At 45.8% G+C, this 16740-nt stretch overlaps 1 protein-coding gene across 1 annotated transcript in view; it reads left to right on the top strand.

The window, feature by feature from the left end:
• PURA (purine rich element binding protein A) overlaps nt 1-16740 on the top strand; it is a 66899-nt gene that overhangs the window by 47758 nt on the left and 2401 nt on the right. Inside the window, exons 2-4 of the transcript XR_004033395.1 lie at nt 4396-4581; nt 9827-9891; nt 12554-12670. The gene's annotated coding sequence lies outside the window, so the exon portion shown is untranslated. The remainder of the gene's footprint in view (nt 1-4395; nt 4582-9826; nt 9892-12553; nt 12671-16740) is intronic.

Here is a 16740-nt window from a genome sequence, read left to right as displayed (position 1 = left end):
AACAAGAGCGAAACTTCATCTCAAAAAAAGAAAGAAAGAATATATAATAACACTAATGTTTGTCAAGTGCCCATTATGTGCCAGGATGTTTCGTGTATTATCTCACTAAGTCCCCCAAAACACTCGATGAGGTTGGTGTTATTATTATTGCTCCCATTTTATAGGCAAGCAAACTGAGGCTTAGGTGAAGAAATTTGCCAAAGCTGGCAAGCCTTAGAGCTGCGATACGTGCCCAGGACCCAGATAACATAGCTTATGCTCTCAGCTCCCCTGACGTGCTGGTAGCTGGTGCGTCTGGTTGCCCAGAACCACGGGTTTGCACCCTATCCCACCCAGAATGCTGACCCCAGGGAGTCATCCCAGGATCTCTTCATCCCAGGTCTTTTTGAACCCATGGCAACTTCTCCTGGCCACCTCCCTAAGACTTTTCCTCTTCCCTCAGGGCTGGGGCCAGGGTTGGGGGCTGCGACTTGACATTGTGCGTATATGTGTCCAGGTAACGCTAGTGGGGGCAGTAGACCCCAGGAGGAGCCCGTGTACTTGGGGTGAGTTTGTTTTTAGTCTTCTCCCATCTGACCATTTGACTGGGCCAGGAAGAGCCTGAGGACCCATTGCGTCATCACAGCATTCCCCAGGGGTGGTTGCTTTAAGGGAGGGATTTTCTTGGATAGCTCCTCTTCCTCCTCCTTCAGCTCCCAGTCCAGAAGTCACTTCCTCAGGGAATGTCCTAGACCAGGCCCTGTCCCCTATCACAGTTAAAAAAAAAAAATGCACTTTTCCCCCATGTTGCTTTGATCAACATCTCCCCCTGTGCTCCAACCCCATGTGCTTCTTGTGAACAGGGACAAGATGACTCGGTTCACCACCATCCCCAGGACCTGGTGAAGCACCATGTGTGTTAAACAAAGGAATGAACTAATGGGCTTGCCTGGGCCCACAGTGTCCCAGGAAGGCTAAGAGGATGTCCCCCCAGCAGTGATTGCAGCAGAGACAGATCTGACCTCTGCCAACAGGAGAGAGGAACAGGCCCTACCAGCCTCAGCTTCCTAGACCAGTTCATAAGAGAAATCAAACCCGGAGAACTGCCAAGGGGCAGGTACCAATGGAATATCCTCTCAGCCCCAGACCCCTCACCTCAGCTGGTACCTGCCTGGAGCACTTGGGCTACAGCCTCAGTGAAGGTTCTTTTTCCAACAGCAGCAGCAGCAGTAGTAGTAGCAGCAGCAGCAGCAGCAATAATTAGTAATAATAGTAATGACGAATATTCCCGGAGTGCTTACTGGGTCCCCAGCCCTGGGCTAAGCATCTTCCATGAATTATCTCTCAGAGCCCTCACAGTGGCCTTAGAAGATAAATGCCATGTTTATCCCCATTTTGCAGATGAGGAGACAAGCTCGGAAAGGTTGATGTGTGCAAAGTCGCCCAGCACATGAGGGGACAATGAGATCGTGAAGCCAGGTGGCCAGAGCCCAGACCAGATGTCTTAACCCCAAAGCTTTTCTGCCTCTGGGGCATGGCTCTCTAATGTGATAGTCTGGGCCAGGTGCAGCCTGCTAAGTGGGCCTACCTGAATTCACACATGCTGAATTCTCAGGGACCAGAAGCCCACCTCCACCCCCATTGCTCAGTAGGGCACTCATTGATTTATTATGTTGACAGATACTTACTGAATACCTACTATGTGCCAGATACTCTACTAGGCACTAAGGACAAATTAATGCAACAAAACTAGACCCAGTCCCTGCTCTCGCAGAGTATATTCTAGTGGAAAATAATCAAACAAATGTGTCCAGTTACAAACGGATACATGCAAAGAAGGAAAACTAAAGATGGCTCTGAGGGAGAACAGGGAAGGCATAATTTAGACTGGGGGACGAGGGACGTCCTTTCAGACGTGACGTTTATACACTAATACAACCCATCAATCAGCCAATTGATTAATCCAGGCTAGAGAGGCAGTCAGGGTTCCACCTGCTGTGACTTCCGGAGTAAATAGGTTTCCCCCTGGTTTTCCACCCCCATTCAAGGAAAAAAAATAGGGCTGCAGTCCACGGCCATTTTGCCGTTTGCTAAGGGAAGAGTCCCTAAGATTCCAGATTCCTGTGACCTCAGAGTAAAGGGTGAGGGAAAGTATAATCTGACTGGGTTTTTTTGTTTCTCTTGGATAAAACAGGAAGGGCAGGGTTCCCCCACGCCCTGATCAGTGATTGAGATGCCAGCCCCGGGCCTCCCTCCCCGCACTCAGAAATGTGGTGCTCTGTCGCCACCTGGTGGACATAATAGACGATGCCGCAGCGGCCTAGCCTCCCGCGTCTGGGATAGGATCCAGAAAGCGGCAGAGATTCCTTCAGGCAGAGTCTAATAAGGAGGCAATAGGTTTGGGTGACTTCCTGACAGGGGGCGGGGGGTGGGAGAAGGAGTGAAAGGTGGATGGGGAACTGCTGCTTAAAAGTCAACTGACTGGAGAACGACAATGGCCCCTTTGTGACCAGGGCCTTGACCTTGATTTCCTGCCACTCTCATCTCCGGAGTGGCATCACCCGGGTCTGATTGGACGGGAGTCCGCTCCGTGACACTGGGCGGGCTCCGGGGTTGGACACTCGGCCTTGGGCTCCCCAAGGCCGGGACGCCCGGCTGACCCAATCCCCCAGGAGACCCAGGGAAGGGGGATGGGGCAAGGGGCCGACGCCTCTCAGAAGTCGTTTCCTCCTTCCTCTCTACCATCCAAGTGTGGGGGCAGACCGGGCGCGGGGGCTCACGCCTGTAATCTCAACATTTTGGGAGGCCGAGGCGGGCGAATCACTTGAGGCCAGGAGTTGGAGACAGGACTGGCCAACATGGTGAAACCTCGTCTCTACTAAAAATACAAAAAAAAAAAAAAAAAAAAATTAGCCGGGCATGGTGGCGCGTGCCTGTAATCCCAGCTACTTGGGAGGCTGAGTCAAGAGAATCGCTTGAATCCGGGAGGCAGAGGTTGCAGTGAGCCGAGATCGCGCCACTGCACTCCAGCCTGGGTGACAGAGCGAGACTCCGTCTCAAAAAAAAAAAAAAAAAAAAAAGCCAGGCGCAGTGGCTCACGCCTGTAATCCCAGCACTTTGGGAGGCCGAGGTGGGTGGATCACGAGGTCAGGAGATGAAGATCATCCTGGCTAACACGGTGAAACCCTGTCTCTACTAAAAATACAAAAAATTAGCCGGGCGAGGTGGCAGGCGCCTGTAGTCCCAGCTACTAGGGAGGCTGAGGCGGGAGAATGGCGTGAACCCAGGAGGCGGAGCTTGCAGTGAGCCAATAACGCGCCACTGCACTCCAGCCTGGGCAACAGTGCAAGACTCCGTCTCAAAAAAAAAAAAGTGAGGCAGGCACAGGTCTCCCTTTGAAAGGCTGTGCAGCCTCGTGGTCAAGGCCTGGGATCTGCAGTGTGTGAGGTGTGGCCCCAAATTAGTTCTGGGATCCTTGGACACAGTCTTCAGCATCACCCACTTTTTAAAAGAAATGTCACAGGCATGGTTACACATTCCCACTGTAAAAAAAATTGCACAATACAATGAAAAGCTGAAGCTCCCCACCTTGACCACACTCACCCTTCCTCAGGTACCTACTGTTGTTAGTTTGTGGTGTTGTGTAGTTAGTGTCAATGTGTACACTGACCTTGTTCAATTGTATTTATATTCGAGTGTGTACATATGAAAATGTATAAGCTCATGCCTATAATCCCAGCACTTTGGGAGCCTGAGGCTGGCAGATCACCTGAGGTCGGGAGTTCAAGACCAGCCTGACCAACACGGAGAAACCCCATCTCTACTAAAAATACAATATTAGCCGGGCGTGGTGGCGCATGCCTGTAATACCAGCTACTCGGGAGGCTGAGGCAGGAGAATCACTTGAACCCGGGAGGTGGAGGTTACGATGAGCTGAGATTGTGCCATTGCACTCCAGCCTGGGCAACAAGAGTGCAACTCTGTCTCAAAAAAAGGAAAAGAAAATGTATAATTTGGTGTTACTTTGTGGGCCTCAGTTTTCTAATCTGAAAATTGGGATGACAAAAATAGTAAACTGTAGAGTTCCTGAGAAGGTTGCCTGAGATAATTAGTGTGCTGTGTTTAGCACTGCACTTGGCACACAGTGTCTGCTATTACTGTTGTCATCATTACCATCTTTATTGTCATTATCACTGGGCCCCAGACCTAATTCTGACGTCTGAATAGACGTCCTTCACAACCTCTACTCCCCCTTCTCCCTCCTTCCTCCTAACAGACTGATAAAAACCTGTGTTCCCTAATGCCTTTGTTTTTTGAAGAAGCTATAAAGAGCATCTGGTGTTTTCTGCATGTTCTCCCCCTTCCCTCCAGGTCCCTCACTCCATCCCCTTCTCTTCCCTCCCATATTTGACCTAGATGCAACCACTCACCCCACTGCAGAGAAAGAGAACCTTCCCATTCTCAGCCAGAGAAAGACGTCTGTGGCCTGAATGGTGCTGCTGGACCCACAGTGTCTCTACACAAAGGCTGTCCCTAGGTAGGGGTAGAGCTAGTGGCTGAAGGGGATGAGGAGAACTCTGAAAGAGGCCTCCTGTGGAGCAGGTAAGCATCAGAGCACCCTAGGGTGCAGCCAAGGGCAAGTCATCCCACCTTTCTGAGCCTCAGCTTCCTCACCTGTACAATGTGGCTACTAAAAATAGCTACTGCATTCAATTGCTATAAGGATGGCATAGTGCCTGAAAAGGGACCTGGCATTGAGAAAGCCCCTAACAAATAGTAGTTATTATTATATTGTAAAACAAAGTGTCATGTTTATTTAGCATTTTAAGTTTGCAGAGGAAATTACCAACATCTTTCCTTTTTCAAAAAGAAACAAAAGGAGCTAGTCTTTCCACCATAGGGAAGAAAGTTTGGTTTTGATTTATAAGTCTCAGAAGAAAGGTAGATGACTTTACCTGGGCCTCTGTGGAAGCATCCAGATGCCACTTCCTGGAGCTGTTGCTGGTCCCTCTGTATTACCTGTGTTTTGCCATATTTTAAAATTATGTATATACATAGGCATATATTTGCTGAACAATTTGCAGATAAGTTGTAGACACTTTGACACTTTACCTCTAAAACTTTAACATATACCACCTAAGAATGTATGGACATGTGATAAGCATATATTATCACACCTAAGAAAGTTGACAATAATTCCCAAATGTCATCTAATGCTCATCCATTTGCAAACTATCCCAGTTAAAAAAAAAAAAGCCTTTTATAGTTTTTTTATCCATTAGTTGTATTTCTAAACTTTTGATTTTGAAATAGATTCATAGGAAGTTGCAAAAATAATAGTCTCCTATACCCTTCTTCCAGTGCCCCCCAGTGGTGACATCTTATTACTTAAAACTAATTTTAGTTTTTGCCATTGAAGGTAATGGTAAAAACCGCAATTACTTTTGCACCAACCTAATATATAGCTTCAGTACAGTATCAAAACCAGGAAATTGACATTGTTGGTACATTACTATCAACTACAGACATTATTTCATTTTCACCTGCATTCATTTACGTGTGTGTGTGTGTGTATATATATATATCTGTGCTCTTTTATCCCATGTGTAGATTCATGTAACTACCACCACAACCAAGATAGATAACTGTTACATCACCACAGAAGAACTCACTAGTGACACTTCTTTGCATTCACATCCACTCCCACTTCATTCCTCCTTGTCCCTCTTTCTATCCCCTGGAAACCATGAATGTGTTCTCCCATCTCTGTCATTTTGTCATTTTGAGATCGTTATATACAGGAAATCACATAGTTATCTAACATTTTTTCTTCTTCTTTTTTCCTTTTTTTTTTTTTTGAAACGGAGTCTTGCTCTGTCGCCAGGCTGGAGTGTAGTGGTGCAATCTTGGCTCACTGCAACCCCCGCCTCCCGGGTTCAAGCAATTCTCCTGCCTCAGCCTCCCGAGTAGCTGGGATTACAGGTGCGCACCACCATGCCCAGCTATTTTTTGTATTTGTAGTAGAGATGGGGTTTCACTATGTTGGCCAGGATGGTCTCAATCTCTTGACCTTGTGATCCGCCTGCCTCAGTCTGTATCTAACATTTTTATATTGAATTTTTCCACCAAGAATAACACCCTCAAGATCCCTTGAAGTTGTTGCACACATTACCAATAGTTCCTTCCTTTTTATATGGCTGTACCACAGTTTATACATTTACCAGTTGAAACACATTTGAATTGTTTCCAGTTGTTGGACAATTATAAAGTCACCATAAACATTTGTGTACAGGTTTTTGTGTGAACAGAAGTATCATTTCACTGTGGGAAAATACCTACAAGTGGGATTGCTGGGTTGTATGGTAAGGGCATATTTATGAGAAATAGCCAAACTCTTGCAAATTGACTACAAATTTTGCATTCCCACCAGCAGTGTGAAAGCTGCAGTTTCTCTGCATCCCTGCCAGCACTGGATATTACCTCTTTTGTTTTTGTGTTTAGGATTTTAGCCCTGCCCCCCTATAGGTGTGTAATGGTACCCCACATAATTTTTTTTTTTTTTTGGCAGCATTTCACTCTGTCGCACAGGCTGGAGTGCAGTGGCGCAATCTTGGCTCACTGCAACCTCCACCTCCTGGGTTCAAGCGATTCTCCTGCCTCAGCCTCTTAAATAGCTGGGACTACAGGTGTGTGCCACCATGCCTGGCTAATTTTTGTATTTTTAGTAGACTGGGTTTTACCATGTTGGCCAGGCCGGTCTCACCCACATGACTTTTAAAACATAAATAAGACCAAGTCATAACCCTCTTTTTTTTGTTTTTGAAACAGGGTTTTGCTCTGTTGCCCAGGCTGGAGTGCAGTGGTGTGATCATAGCTCACTGCAGCCTCAACCCCCTGGGCTCAAGTAATCCTCCCGCCTCAGCCTCTCAGCCTCACAAGTAGCTGGGACTACAGGTGCACACTGCCACACCCAGCTAATTTTGGGGTTTTGGGCTTGTATTTTTTTAAAGATTGGGTTTCACCATGCTGCCCAGGTGTGTCTCAATCTCCTGAGCTCAAGCAATTTGCCCACCTCAGCCTCCCAAAGTGCTGGGACTACAGGCATGAGCCACTGTGCCCAGCCTATAACCTTTCCTAAATACTTTGAGTGGCTTTCCATCACACTCAGAATAAAATTCAAACTCAGAGGGCCTGCCAGGCTGCCTCTCCCGATCTCTTATGCCTCTGCCCCTCACTCTGCTCCAGCCACAGTGACTTCCTTGTTTCTCTAATGCCCTAAGCTTGTTCCTCCCTCGAGCCTTTCACCTGCGGTTCCCTCCACCTGGAATGTTCTTGCCCTGGGTATACACATGGCTCATTTCCTCATTTGGTTCTGTCTAATGTCAGCTCCTCAGAGGCCTTCCCTGGTGGTCAAAATGAGCCCCATCCCTGCGCTCACCCTCGGTTCCCTTATCCTGTTTTATTTTCTTCATAGCACTTATCTCTCCTTGATATAATATTATATCAATTGTTGACTTGTGTCCTGTCTGTCTCCTTATAAGGACAGGGCTTGGCTTTTTGATGACTATCTCCAGTGCTTAACACAGTGCTTGGCATACAGGAGGCAATAATATTTGTGGAATGAATGTGTATGGGAAACCTCTTGTAACCCTCCTGTCATCCTTTTGGCCCACCTTTTACTCGGCCATCACTGTGGCAACCAGCTTGGAGCAGGTAAACGCACCAAGGCTCAGCTGCTCCACACGGCTCTGCTCTTGGCTTCTGCTGGGGCTTTTCTCTGGACTCCAGTACTGCAAACTGGACGTCTGAGGACGTTAACCCCTTCTTGGGAGTCACCCTAGGCCCTTGACGGCTGGGGTTGGTGGCTATGTGCTTTCTTCTTTGACACTCAGTGGACAACTAGGAGGTGCACTCTACACTGCTCCTCATTACATCCCAGCTGGGTCAAGCCCCAGCTGCCCACAAACTGGCAAGTGGTGACCAGCTCTATAACACACCATGGCACTGGCTTTCCCTTGTTCCTACTTCATTCTCCCCAGTCCCCTATTCCTGCACTCTGGGATCATGTCCTGAATTAACTTGCAAGCATGCTCTTTCTCTGCTTTCTATACCTGTAAGGAGGTAGCAGGGATAGAGAAGAGCCCAGGTTACATTAGAACAATATAAGAAACTTACAGACTAGTAGGAGAGACCAATACAACAAAATTTAAATAACTACAGGTAAAGAGATGGACTTTTCAACAGATGGTGTTGGAATAACTGAATATCCATATGGAATGCAATGCATCTCAATCCTTACTTCATACCATACTCAAAATAAATCAAAGAACTATTAAAAAAAAAAAAACTATAAAACTTCTGGAAGAAAGAAATTCTGCCAGGCACCGTGGCTCACGCCTGTAATCCCAGCACTTTGGGAGGCTGAGGTGGGTGGATCACGAGGTCAGCAGTTCGAGACAGCATGACCAACGTGGTGAAACCCCGTCTCCACTAAAAATACAAAAACAATTAGCTGGGCATGGTGGCGGGTGCCTGTAATCCCAGTGACCTGGGAGGCTGAGGCAGGAGAATTGCTTGAAACCGGAAGGCGGAGGTTGCAGTGAGCCGAGATTGTGCCACTGTACTCTAGCCTGGGCAATAAGAGCAAAACTCCATCTCAAAAAAAAAAAAAAAAAGAAAGAAAGAAAGAAGAAATTCTTCATGACCGTGGGGTAGGCAGAGATCATAGAAAGAACTTACTATAAAAGGAGGAAAAAGACAGCATTAAAAAGATAAATAGGTAAGTCATACACTAGGAGAAGGTTTTGTAATACATTTTTTTTTTTTTTTTTTTTTTTTTTTTTTGAGACAGAGTCTCGCTCTGTCGCCCAGGCTGGAGTGCAGTGGCGCAATCTCGGCTCACTGTAAGCTCCGCCTCCCGGGTTCACGCCATTCTCCTGTCTCAGCCTCTCCGAGTAGCTGGGACTACAGGCGCCCACCACCACGCCTGGCTAATTTTTTGTATTTTTAGTAGAGACGGGGTTTCACCGTGGTTTCGATCTCCTGACCTCGTGATCCGCCCGCCTCGGCCTCCCAAAGTGCTGGGATTACAAGCGTGAGCCACCGCGCCCGGCCTGTAATACATATTTTTGACAAAAGATTTCTATCTGGAACATATAAAGAAATCTTATAACTCAATAATAAGACCTCAACCAAAATAAAATATGGGCAAAAAAAATTTAACAAATACCTCAAAAAGAAGATATACAAACATCCAATAAACACACATGAAAAGTTGCACAACATTATTAGCCATTAGGGAAATGTAAATTAAAATCACAATGAGATAACATCACACACTCATTGGAATGGCTAAACTTTAAGAGAATTGGTAATAACGTGTTGGTGATGATGTGGAACAACTGGAACTCTCATATATTGCTGGCAGGAGTGTGAACTGGAACAATCACTTGGAAAAAAGTTTGGTGGTGTCTTATAAAGTTAAACATATACTTACCAATGCCCAGCAATCTCCATTATAGGTATGGTTTGGATGTGATTTGTCTGTGTCAAAACTCATGTTGAAGTTTGCTTGCCAGTTCTGTCCACTGGGGAGGTAGGGCCTAGTGGGAGGTGCTTGGATCATAGGGGTGAATCTCTTATGAATAGGTTGGTGCTGTTGTCCTAGTAGAGTGTTTTGTTGTTGTTGTTGTTGTTGTTGTTGTTCTCAAGAGACTGGATCAATTCTCAAGGAATGTATTAGTTCCTGAGCAAGGGGTTGTAATAAGGCAAGGTTTCTCCTCCTGTTTGATCTCTCTTTGCATACGTCTGCTTCCCCTTTAACCTTTTCTGCCATGTTTTGACCCAGCACAAAAGCCCTCGCCAGAAGCCGAGTGGATGCCACGCCACTTGAACTTCCCAGTCTGCAGAACTGTGAGCTACACCTTTTTATAAATTACCCATCTCACGTATTCTGTTACAACACCACCAAATGGACTAAGACAAGTATTTATCCAAAGGAAATAAAAATGTATGTCTGCACAAAGATTAGTACATGAAAAATGTCAGAGCAGCTTTATTCATAATAGCCGAAAACTGGAAATAGCCCAAGTATCCATCAACAGGTGAACAGATAAATTGTGGTATATTCATACAACGGCTTACTACTCAGTAATAAAAAGGAACAAAGTAGTGATAAGTGCTACAACATGAATAAAACTCGAAAACTTTATACTGAAAGACACCAGATAGAAGCATACATAGCATATTATTACATTTAAATGAAGTTCTAGAACAAACAAAACTATTTTGATTGGCTGGCCTTGAAAAGGTGGCATTTGAGCAAGATCTGGATGTCAAGAGGGAGCCAGCTATGGCAAGATTGAGAGGGAGCATTCCAGGCAAACAGCACTACAGGAACAGGATCAGGAAAGAGCTTGTTGAGCTTGGGAACAGTGAGCAGGCCACAGTGACTGGGTGAAGTAGGTGGGGCAGAGAATGGTGGGGGACAGGGTGGAGAGGTGGATGGGAGCCAGATCATGCCGAGCCTTATCAGCCCTGATAAAGTTTTGGAATTTGATATGAATAAAATGCAAATCCCTCATAGTTTCATGGGGCGGAAAAACATAAGCAAATAAAGGTAATTCAGGGTCATGGGTGATATACTTGGGGAGTGTACAGGGAAAGAGGAGTAGTAGGCAGTTTTACCTAGGGACATCTGAGAAGGCTTCCCAGAGGAGGTGACATTTCGGCTGAGACTGGAAGAGTAGTAGAAGAGGGGAAAGGGCATTCTGGTGGAGGGTACTGTGCCTACAGAAGCTCAGAGACATGTAGCCTCAGGGAACATTCAGAGACCTCAGTATAATATAAGCCTAGTTGGAGTGTTCCCAACTAGGAGAGGGAGTGGCAGGAGATCTGAGGCTGAAGAGAGAGGCTTTGAATGCTTTGTCAGACTTGATCCTGCAGGGAATGGGAAACCCCTGCAGAATTTATAGTCAGGAAGTATCAGGGCCAGGTTGACACTTCAGATGAAGACCTCCAGATTGGCAGGCAGAGAGCAAGGCCACTGGTTCTAGTGTGACATAATGGGGGACTGGGCCTGGGACTGAGCAGGGGTAGGCAGGGCAGGGAGTGGAGCCAAACTCTGCTAAGCAGTGACTGGGACTCTCCCGATTGAGGCAAAGCTCTCCAGAGCGTGAGGCCCCAGAGGGCCATAAATACTAACTTTCATGTGCATCCGCTCCCTTGGAGGGCTTGTCACACCTGAAGTCTCCTAGACCCTGGCTCCCAGGGATTCAGAAGTGATAGGTCTAGGATGAAGCCCAGGAATCTGCATATATAAAAAGTGACACTCTCCACTCTGATGTGGGTGGACTCCATACCTTCCAGGCTGGGGAGGAGAGAGGGCAGGACAAGCACAATCTCATCTGGACTGTGGCTGAAGCAGCTCAGAGAATCGAAGGTAGCATCTAAAATAAGGACCTAGATGCACTGGGAGCAAAGGTAGTGTGTGTCTCCACTGCTGCAGCTAAAGAATTGCAGTAGACTGGCCCTGGTCATCATACAGAAAAATGACTCCTGACCACCAGTCCAAGGAGCCACAGAAATAAGCCATGGGGCCATGATTGGAACATAGATCTGCCTTTTAACCTGTACCTTCTCCTAGGGTGCAGACAGGGAGGCAGGAAGGGGATTACTGGAGGCTGCAGTAAACTAGAGAACAAGCTCTGTGCAAAGGAAGCCTCTCTTATCATTCAGCATCTCAACGAATTAACCCTCACAACAGCTCTATGTGGTTGATCCTATTATTATTCCTGTTTTATAGATGGGGAAACTGAGACTCAAAAAGGTTGAGTAAGTAGTGCTGGGTCCCAAGGTGAGGACACAGGGGAACCATGGCTGGAACACAGGCCTCTGGACACTCCGAATCATAGCATTGCCCTGTGTCCCCTTCAGTGGGAAAAGTCACTTCATCTCTTAATCTTAAACGATCTTCCAAGCAAGAGGAGGGGAGAGGAGGAGTATAAGCTTTCTTTGTCCCATCTTTTTCAGAAGTTATCTAAGTCCTTCCTGTGTCTTCCAAAGATACAGTACCAGGACCTAGAAAGACTGAGATTTAGAGCCTCATGGTGCAAACTCAATTGTAGGGTCCTAGCCAGGAGTACTTGACTGGATCTTCTAAGAATCTCACAACAGTGCCACATGCCTCAGCTTTATCCAAGCAACAGAAGGAGGTGGTGGAGGTGGTGGTGGCAGCAGCAGCAGCAGCAGCAGCAGCAGCAGTGGCAGCAAATCTGTCCCCAGTGCACTACAGTACTGTTTTGCTATGATGAAATACACATAGCATATGGCTATAAAGTTACTATCTTGAGAGTGGATAGAAATGGGATTTTTCATGTGCCAGATTTCACTTCCCTTTCTGAAACAATTCTTGTAGTAAACAGAGGTTTTCTGATCTTGCTAAGATCAAGAGGATGGGAATTCCTTTACACTTTTAAAGTAAGACCATTGTCTTGTAGAGTTTCAGTCTGTTGATAGTGCAAATGTTTTTTAAACATGGATGCTATTCTGTGTTCCTCCCTCTTTCCTTCCAAAGGCTACGACACGAAGAGGAGCTGCCAACACCAGATGACCAACTCCTTTCCAGTTACGGACCATCCCGGTGATGAGACCTCCATATGTTGTCTGATGGCCGCAGTTCCTTGGCAAATGGGTAGGGAAAAGGAAAGTTTTGTTGAGTGTGGGAGGCCATAGGGTGGAGGAGGCCAGGAAGGACCAGAAAGCACACAGAATGTGACTTTAAGGAGGAGAATTATTTTGAGCCATGTCTTGTGTGCTGACAGCATAATGATCATTATTAGGGCCTCAGATGTAACATGAAGCCCGCCCTGAAGTTAAATTTTCCTTTTCAGAGAAGCGTGGCCTGTCAGCCCAGCATCAGATGGTTCCATGCCGACCTCCTCCATGGCTGGGGGTTGGAGTGCCCCAGCTGCTGCCTCCCTGGTAGCTTTCATTAAAGGACTTTGCTTTTTTGGTAAATAAGGGCCCCATTTTTCTACCTTAGTCTTTGAAAATTAACCTGAGAAACACTTATTGTAAGTACCACAGATGTATTTGCAGTTTTCTACACACATTTAGTTTCTGGAGTTTTTTGTTTTTTTTTTTGTTTGTTTGTTTGTTTTTTGAGATAGAGTTGCCCAGGCTGGAGTGCAGTGGCATGATTTTGGCTTGAATCACTTGAATCTTGGCAGCCTCCACCTCCCAGGTTCAAGTGATTCTCCTGCCTCAGCCTCCCGAGTAGCTGGCATTACAGTTGTGTACCACCACGTCCAGCTAATTTTTTGTATTTTCAGTAGAGATGGGGTTTCACCATGGTGGCCAGGCTGGTCTTGAACTCCTGACCTCAAATGATCGACTGCCTTGAACTCCCAAAGTGCTGGGATTACAGGCATGAGCCACTGTGCTCGGCTGGCCAACTAGTTTCAAGGTTGCTATCTGGAATCCTACCTCCTCAGTCACCCTCCTGGTCACAGCACGACCTCTAACAGAGGGGCAGATCTGTGGCCTTAGTTGTGCCCAGACAAATTTGGTTTGGCTTTCATGGTATTTTGAAATTGGTTTTCAAGTCAAAATCCTGTTTGCTGGCTTCTCTTGAAAAATCAGAAAACTTGGCCACACTGAGTTATATTCCTGAGTGTCAAGTGGCTGGATCTGAATGAGTAGTGCTCCCTTTGCACACAGCATGTTATCTGATATGCCTCAGTCCCTCCCACTTCCCACCATCCCCCGCATCCACACCCCAAGAGAAAATACGAGCTAAAAGGCAGATATAGATATAGGTGTTCCGGTCTTGACCCTACCACTCATTTCCTGTGGCTCCTTGAACAGGTGTCTACATCTCTTAGGAAGAAGAGAATAATGAGATGATGTATGCAGAGCACTGGCAGAAAGCCTAGCATAGAGGAATCTGAGGATTCGCCATGCATGCTTCCTGGTATACAGTACTAGTTCTTGTCAATGGCACAGAGACTTGAAGACTGTATATAAATGGACACATCTACTATAATGTAAGCTTCATATACACAAGGACTTTAAAAAATCTGTTTTGCTTATTTCTACATCCCCAGGGCCTAGTGCAGTCCCTGGCACATGGTAGGCTGTAGGCCCTCAGTAAATGTGTTGAATGAATATGTGGATTTAATATTTCCCTGACTTCTTATTTTCTTATGTCATGTGCTAAGTCATCAGTCCATTTTAAAAATATAAATGCAAATAGACTTAGAGGCTGATTATTTCTAATTTATATGTGTTGAATTTATTTTCTTAATTACTGAAAAGATTAAAAAGCAGGAGGATGCTTCATAGTTGACAGAACTTCATTGCCATAGTCATTTGACTCACAGCCTGAGAGAAAAATGTATTCTTCTTCTAGGTTGATTTTCTAAGATCACTATCAGAAGGCCAGGCTACGTCAGGAATCAGTGCTTCAAGTCAAAATTAAAAACACATGCATTTATGTGCTACCTCTTGAGAACGCAAGTTGCTGTACAAACACATTTAAAGCATTAAGTGCTCCCTGATGCCCTTTCCTCAGAAGTAGTACTTCCAGAAAGAAGAGTGCATTTAGGTAAAACCAATGGCAGGTTCTATGCGATGATGTCAACACGGCTCAACCTCTGAGTGCCAGAATTTGCTTCTCATTAGATACAACTTTTCTGAAAATACGAGAGAAGGTAAGTTGATTTCCAAGTGAATTCAAGCCTAGTGGAGTATTATATTACAGAAGCTTTCAATAGGAGGAGCTTTCAGGAGGCTTGTGGTTTCAGTATTGGTAGCCTGTAGGGGTCAGTTGTGTTTTTTGTTTGCTCAGCATCCATTCCTCCTACTTCTGCTAACTAAACTTGAATTTTCCTTGGGAAGCCATTCTTCCACACTTTCAGCTGTGGGATTTGGGGGAGGCTGAGTTCACCCCCAGCTCCAGAAGAGAACATGGAACCATGGCTGGTTACATCCCCTGGCCACGGCCACACATTCAAGAGAAAAGCAAGTTACCCAACTAAGCTCCTGACCGGGCGCGGTAACGCACGCCTGTAATCCCACCACTTTGGGAGGCCGAGACAGGTGGATCACTTGAGGTCGGGAGTTCAAGTCTAGCCTGGCTAACATGGTGAAACCCTGTCTTTACTAAAAATACAAAAAAATTAGCCGGGCGTGGTGTGGTACACCTGTAATCCCAGCTACTTGGGAGGCTGAGGCAGGAGAATTGCTTGAACCCAGGAGGCAGAGGTTGTAGTGAGCCAATATCATGCCACTGCACTCCAGCCTGCGTTACAGAACGAGACTCTGCCTCAAATAAATAAACAAATAAATAAATAAAAACTTTAAAAACTAAGCTCCATTCTAGAGCTTTTCTTAGTATTATTAGGAAAGAGAAAGCCTTTTGTCTGCTGAGACTTTTCACTGTGAGAATGAAATTCTGACACCATCAGAGGGATTATCTGAGAATGAAGACATGCAAAGAAAAGAGCTGAGAAAGAGAGAAAGAGGGGAGAATCCTGTGACAGTATTTGAATGCCTGGATCCAGCTATACCTGAAAATCAGATTCATCCCTGGATTTTTGGCTTCATGAGCCAATACATTATCTCTCCCTCTTTCTTTAAGCTGATTTGAATAGTGCTTCAGCACTTGCAGTGGAGAAATTCCTGACAAGCAAATTGGAATTTGAAAACATAGATCAGAAAAAGAAGAGCCAGAAGGGCTGGGTGCAGTGGCTCATGCCTGTAATCCCAGCACTTTGAGAGGTTGAGGTGGGTAGATCACTTGAGCTCAGGAGTTCAAGACCAGCCTGGGCAACATGGTGAAACCTGTCTCTACAAAAAAAACAAAACAAAACAAAACAAAACACACACACACACACACACAAATTAGCTGGGTGCGGTGGTGTGCACCTGTAGTCCCAGCTACTCGGGGGAGGAGAAATTGAAATGAACCAGAGGCCAAGTCTCAGTGAACTTCTCCAGTGCTTTAAACCTCTCTATACTTGACTGAGGGAGAATTCTGATAGTATTTGCGATTGAGCCTGGGAGCTCCACAGTTACATTGTTCAATTGGTGCAGACTTTCATTCAATAGAGTTACTGAGGGCCTGTGCCTGCCATGTGCCAGCAAGTGGACAGGCTTTCTCATTTTCAGGAGGGGTTGCTTCTAGTCCCTGGTCAGCCCTTCTTTACCCTTTGGGACTACACCATTGCCTTCTGACCCAGCCTGAATACTGCTGCCAAGTGATTCTTCCCAAACACTGCATTCCATTCTCATTTCCCACTTCAAGGAACTTCAGTGGTTCCCTAAGTTTTCATATTGAATCTATTCTCATCTGCTCAGTCCTTAATAAAACTAATACTAATAATAAAAACTGAGTTTAAGGCACTTACAATGGGCCAGGCATCATGCTTACATTTCATAGGTTGCTCAGTTCATCTTCAAAATGACACTATAAAGCAGATATCAATCTTATTCCTATATTTTTTGGACGAGGAAACCAATGCACAGAAAGATTAATTAACTCACTTAAAGTCACATGGTCAATATGTGGTGATGGAGTCCAAATGCAATCCTGTCCCTCTGGATCCAGACTCCATGCCCCTCCCAGAAGATTGTACTGTCTCAAAAGCTCTCCCACAGTCTGCTCCATCTCTATCTTATTTCCCACAACTCCCCGGTTTCCACAGCTCAGTTAGGCTGGTCTTACAGCTATGCCCACCATTATCTAATTTCATTGTCTTT

Source organism: Nomascus leucogenys, chromosome 2 (assembly GCF_006542625.1).
Source record: "Nomascus leucogenys isolate Asia chromosome 2, Asia_NLE_v1, whole genome shotgun sequence".
Lineage (NCBI taxonomy): Eukaryota > Metazoa > Chordata > Mammalia > Primates > Hylobatidae > Nomascus > Nomascus leucogenys.
Note: the sequence above shows the minus strand (reverse complement) of the source record. Positions and strands in the feature narration are given on the sequence as shown.